The 6,492-nt window shown below is 37.6% G+C and overlaps 2 long non-coding RNA genes across 2 annotated transcripts; both read right to left on the bottom strand.

Annotated features, from left to right (window-relative positions):
- Positions 1-1,126: 1,126 nt before the first annotated feature.
- LOC130087911 (uncharacterized) lies at positions 1,127-1,668 on the bottom strand. Its single transcript, XR_008807412.1, has 3 exons — positions 1,509-1,668; positions 1,310-1,415; positions 1,127-1,197 (listed from the first exon to the last, which is right to left on the bottom strand). It is a non-coding gene; the product is annotated as an uncharacterized LOC130087911 (long non-coding RNA).
- A 2,610-nt stretch (positions 1,669-4,278) lies between these two features.
- LOC130087912 (uncharacterized) lies at positions 4,279-4,930 on the bottom strand. The gene is made up of 3 exons (XR_008807413.1): positions 4,824-4,930; positions 4,572-4,691; positions 4,279-4,481 (listed from the first exon to the last, which is right to left on the bottom strand). It is a non-coding gene; the product is annotated as an uncharacterized LOC130087912 (long non-coding RNA).
- Positions 4,931-6,492: the final 1,562 nt, after the last annotated feature.

The raw sequence follows: 6,492 nt of genomic DNA, 5'->3' as shown, positions 1-6,492 counted from the left end.
GCGCATATATATATTTATTTAACCGAGCGCATATATACGTGACCTCACCTAATCTTCACACACAATATCAAAGCAGTATACTAAACTTTTACGGTTTATGACTTTTAAATATAATATTATAGTAAAATTTATTTCAGAATTTTCTATTTAAAGCTAAATAACATGTACAAATCAACCAATGTAAAATAATGAAGAATAATTTCCACAATTTAGGTTAATTGTTTTTATGTAAAAAAAATAAAAATAAAAATAATCTTAAATTTTTACAACACAATAACTGCAAGGGACCATACTGTGAAAAAAAAAATACAAATATGAAAAAAATAATTATTTAGAATTTTGTATTTAAAGCAAAATAACGTGCAAATCAACCACAGTAAAATAATGAAGAATAATTTCCAGTTAATTGAATTGTTTAAAAAAAAATATATATATTGACAACACACTTGAATTACATAAAATTGTTACATCAAAGACACACTGCGCGCACACACACTTCACTGTTCAAGACCTCCATCATCCAAAAAGCAATCCCAGCTACAGTAGCCAGGGTTGTCATCTGAGGAGTAAAACCCCAAAAGCACTCCCCGTTGTCCATTTCCCTGGTAGCCAGCCCCACAGTCTTTGTAAAGCTGGCTGCATTGTAGGCCCCTGCACATAGAGATGGTGTACGGCTTTCTGTACATTTGACGGTGTCTCTCTGAAAGTCTTTTCCAATTCACTACACCTGTTCAATTTCAAAACACAATGAAAGTCACAATTCAGACAATAAATGAACAAATCTTTAACTGCCAAAAGTTTCATGTTAGGGAAATGGAAGAGGGTGATATTAATCTAGCCTAATTGTTAAACCCACAAAAAAAACACGATGGGGCAACCACACTTATTGAACTCACTATCAAGCCAGCTGAAGTGTGCCTCCTGCTGAAAATACTCCTGGCTGACAATGTTGTTTAATCTCTGGCATGTCAGAGCCAGCCTCGGGATTGCAGAGCAGCCGTCTTGTAGAACGACAAAGACAAGGATCCTCTGGAGAATGTCATCGGGCAACTGTAGATATGAAACAATATTTAATATAGAGTCATTGCAAGCCATTTCATCAACATTAAAGTGATTATGAACACATAACTGCAAAATGTCAGTGGACACAGCCCCATCCTGTGAAACCCTTAACATCTTTGCTGGGATCATAGGTACCTTTAAAAAAAAAAAAAAAGGAAAACAAAGAAAAACACAGTTTAAGAAAAAGCATGTATTATGCATATTACATAATACATGCTACTTTCAATACTTTTTACTGAAATATTACCAAAGTGCTGTATCTCCTTTTCCTAAGGACACGAAAAACAGGCGGCAGACTTCCATCCCCCATCTTCCTGCCTTCCTGTGTAAAATGCGCAAATCTTCGACCATGTCTGTAATTGACATTGACCAAATATGTTCATCATGCTTTCCCACTTTGACAGTACTATCTATTAATGTACTACTTTTCATTTCACAAACCATACCCCTCAATCTCAAGGTTCTCGAGCAAAACCTTGCACCACCAACTCCTCAGATATGGCATGTCAGACTGAAGATAAGAACAGTTGTAATGTGATTCACCACAATTAACATTAAACATCTTTGTCAACACCAAGACTGCACTTACGGTGGTGAAATCAAAGGCTGCCTCCACAGTTATGTAGCGATTATACGCACGTATAAATATAATTAATTATTATTCATAACGGATTATGATCAATAATTAATAATTGAATTATTTTCAGAATTTACTGTAGCAAAATCAATAGTATGACCAGTTTATCAGTTCATCCAATGAACGGAAAGCATAAACAATTATTAATTCTAGGAAATATAATATCTTCTTGGCCAAGAAAGACTAATTCCCAGCTTACAGCTAAATTAAGAAATAAATCAAGGGTCAAAGCATAGGTAACTTAGATCGAAGTTCAAGACAATAAATCTGTAAGCACATAACACAAGTAATGCTTCTCTTTTCAAATACAAATAATACTTTATTGATTATAAGCCTATGACTAACACACATAAAACTAATATAACACAAACACACGCACACGCATTCATACAAGTTGAAGAAAGACAGAGAGTGAGGAAGAATGAGTTTTAGGAGTTAGATGGTGAGATCCCAAGTTTCTATATGCACTTAAAAGACATGACCTGAACGAACCATCAATAATTAATTTCACCCTTGTATCGTTTCTTAGGCTGGTCATTCAATTTGATATTAAAATGCACCTGCAGTTTCAGCTAAAAGTCTGGAGGTACTTGCTTGTCCTTGCTTTGGGGTTCCCTTTTGTGGTGAAGGGGGTTCCCGGGTCCGTGGTTTGGCTGGCGGTCTCCTCGTGCTTGATAGATCTTGGGCAGCCAGTCACGTGGTGTGTTGGCGGATGGATGAAAGTCTTTGAAGATGGAAGCGTGTTGCAGTCGAAACGTTTTAAACGAAAGTTTGCAGCAAAACTTAACTTAGAACCGAGACTTTTAACGGAAAAGAAACAAACTAAGAAAAGAAAGAAAAGTGTGACGAGATGGCTTGAATTAAATCTGTTTTAACCCATATCTTGATTTGGGTCATTTGTCTCTGCGTCTACATGGTTACTATAACCATCGTCGGCTCCACCTGGCTTGTTCTGCCGAAAGAGAGCATCACAAGAGAGCAGAGGGCAAGAGCATCACAAGAGAGCGGATCACAAGAGCAGGATTCTGTGTTCGAGTCTAAGATTTTAAACTCAAAATGTTTGTCCCGCCTCCTGGAGGAATTTGGAATTCGGACAATAAGATACTATATGGTTATTTGAGAAGGGGGTCTTTTCTATCCCCATTCTATCCCCGAAAGAACACCCATTATGAAGAATTTACAATGACTATCAACCTTATACAATGTTCTTGTGCATTTTCATTGCAAATGATTATTACCTCAACATCCAGGCCTGACTGTTCTTCCCATGGCCCAGGCTTGAGCTTTTGTGCAACAGCCCTGATAAAAATCAAGACAGTGTTACGAAGGATACTTACAATTCAGCTGGGGAACACAAACCGTTTCAAAAATGCAGAATACAATTCAGAAATTGGTTGAACATGAAATGCCAACAATGCTTACATCCTCTGAACGTGAGGTACTTTAACTATGAAGTTTATCCAAGCAGCCTTGACAAGTCAAAGGAACGCGACTGCCGAGAGTAGATGTATATAAACGTGGGCAAGTCAGAAGAACACGACTGCCAAAAGTAATTGCAATAACACTAGAAGTGCCATGACAGTCATTTTGACCGTTTTGAATTTTATATCTGCAATAATTTTGATCTTCAAAGATCTAAGATCTAACTTTGAAAGTCAACTATCTGCTGACTTTTTAAATGAATATACAGACACTTTTAGGAAATGTTTTTCATATAAATTACACATAAGGCAAAAAAAAAGAAAGAACATATACCTATTTCGGCCATAGACGGTCATATTGACCACACTGAATTTCGCGGTATTCATTTGTTACATTTCCCGCAAATTATTTTCTATTAGCCTATTTTCTTTATTATATTAAAATAAAATGTTTTATAATTAAGATACTTTTAGTTATTAAATGTACAGTTTGGTGTTGTTTTTAAAAGATATACTAATACAAGAAATGGTAAAAATGACCGCTTGTGGCAGGTTTAGTAGTTATGGAATTCTGTCACTTCTAGTGTTAATGTGGGCAAGTCAGGGGAACGTGACTGCCGAAATATATTATTGTGTAACCTCAATATATCTCTGTAGGCCTTGTTTCCAAAGCCTTGTTCCCACTGTGCAAACAGCGAATCAAGGAACAGTATTCCTCTTTTGCCTGGCATCATCACCTGAGAATAGTCTTGGCAATTAATTAACCTTTCATGTGTAATATTCCAATAAGCTTTGTAAAAATGAATCTTCAGATGCTTCTTTTCCACATCAACAGTATAGCTTGAGAAACTTATTTTGAAAGCATGCATTACTTACACATAGCAAAAAATGGCCTTGTGTCCACAGCGGGAATATAAGTGCATCTTTCTCGGCGGAGTCGACCTTAAAAGAAAGCATGATATGCTGTTAATTCAAATCAGTTTAATTATTGCTGTCAACCCTCTACAATGCGAGCAAATCACTCGCATATGCAAGTAAATATCACTCTGGGCGACTATTCAAAAATGAAAAATACTAGCCAATGGCGATTCTATTGCCAAGGTGTGCGTAGAGAGTTGGCTGTACAAATGGGTAGGTACTTACATGAAGACTGCCTAGAGGGTCACAACTCAAGGGTGGGAGCCATGTTGGGGGGATGTGGAGGTCCATAATAAAGACCTTTTTCCCCTAAAGAAAGACAGCTGACTTTGTTGTACTGCACAGAGCTCACATAGGTCCCTCTAAAATATACGTTAATACATGTGTATACATACCTGTAACTCAACCATCTCCTTAACAAGCCTCAGACAAGTATTTCCCACCTGTTCACATGATTTAATGTTTTTTTTTTTAACTGTATTTACAATTAAAAAATAGAGTACTTTAACATTCCAACAAAGTCTTTCACCCACCATTGAGTCCATTTCCCTGTTTAGACCTAAAGATAACAGGTTCTCTCTGGTCAAACATGTAGGGCCATCCTTAATCATAATCTCATTGGCAGGCCTACCCTCATCCAGAACATAGCTGACCTACAAGAAAGACAAATTAAAAGTAGCATTAAATAATAATAATAATAATAATAATATCAACAAAATCCTTTAATTACTTCAATGAAAGAAGAAGAAATTAAATTCTGTCAAATAAGCTAGGCATTTATGTACCAGCTGTTCCTGGAGGGGATGATCTCCTCCAGCTGACCACATTGTTCTACAGGGCCTGAGGTTACTGATGGCAGTAAGTTTTGCACAATGCTGCCCACAATGGTGCGAAGGGCCAACATCTACAAGAAAAATGAAACAGTTACTCTAATGCCCCACAGTACGGCATGGTAATCTGCATCTATTTAAAATTTGCCCTGACGCCGCCTTCACACTGGCAGTTGAAATCATCTCCGATACGGCTCCGAAACGACCGGAAGTCATTCATTTCCTATGGAGATTCGCAGACCGCATGCGAATGGGTCCGAAACGGGTCCGACCGAGTGCGGTGCGAAGAAAATCGTGTCCGTTGGTCATCCGGATGCGTTACAAAAATTGAACTCTTGCGAAAAGTGTTGTGGCAAATTCTCGATCTTTGGTTCAATTCTTCAAAGTCTGGTTCAGGTCTCAGAAGAAATCTTTCAGAGTCGAAGTTTCAGGTCTCAGAAGAATAACTTTATTGAGCAGTTCAACAAAGTGAGAAGCCAGCTGGACATCTGACTCCACAAGGGCCAGCGCTCAGGTCTTATACCCTTTTCTTATCAGGTGTCCGAATAGCGCTCATACAGTTATCTTATTCTACTTACTCCTCCTTGGTCTGTCGCCAAACTAACTAAAAACGATCAAACTAACTGTCATACTCCCCTTTGTCTTGATCAAATTAATTTCAAACGATTGAACTAACTGTAAAACTCCCCTTTGTCTTATCAAACTAACTTCACACTCCCCTTTTTCTTGATCAAAACCCAACTTCAAACGATTAAACTAACCGTCACCATCATTTTGACAGAAAGTTTAACCGCAAGGGGCGGAACAGATCAAAGGTCATCATCCATCATTTTGACAGAAAGTTTAACCGCATCAATGCCTTTTTCTTATTGGTGGCACATTGTTACATTGTATACAATATCTTTCTCTTCCAGTGCTTCCCAACACCTGCATCTGTGCTACAAGTCTTTTGGGTATTTTTCCACTCTCTTGTCCATGTCCTCATGTGCCCTAGGACCTAGTTTTTCTGCTTGGCATTACAGCATTCAGACCTGGTTTTCTCTAGCATTACAGCATTTTATATTCAGACCCATGTATGAGACATGTATGAGACAAATGAAATTCCCCAACAAAAGCTACGGACGGTTCCTATCCGACAATTCCAGCGGAAGTTAGCGTTGCTATGATACTGATAAACAAACCTGAATTCTTATCATTATAAAATCATTATTTATTTTATTAAAAGTTAAGTTGTCATGTAATTTTTTATTTTCATGATTTGCTAACGTTATTGCAGTTAATACAATTAAATTGTAGGCAGACATCGAACTAAATATGACATAGTGGTATAAATTATACCACTATATCACATTTTTTAGCCGACCTGACATGTCAACGTCCTGAGCAACTTTCCTCACGCAGCAGCCTTCCTATTAATATCTATATAACCCTCATCAGAGAGATCATGCAGAACTGACAGAATCAAACTTTCTAATCTCTCCGCCATTTTTGTTCTACCCGCTTCCGACGCTTTTCACTGTGTAGTACGACGTCCGTTGGGGGCGTATTGCGTATTACGGAGCTGATTTCAACTGCCAGTGTGAAGGCGGCGTGAAACAAAAAGGTAAAACAACAAAATAATGAA

This window comes from Rhinichthys klamathensis, unplaced genomic scaffold (assembly GCF_029890125.1).
Source record: "Rhinichthys klamathensis goyatoka isolate OS25496 unplaced genomic scaffold, OSU_Roscu_1.1 h1tg000111l_1, whole genome shotgun sequence".
Classification (NCBI taxonomy): Eukaryota; Metazoa; Chordata; class Actinopteri; order Cypriniformes; family Leuciscidae; genus Rhinichthys; species Rhinichthys klamathensis.
This window is presented reverse-complemented; position numbering and strand designations above follow the sequence as displayed.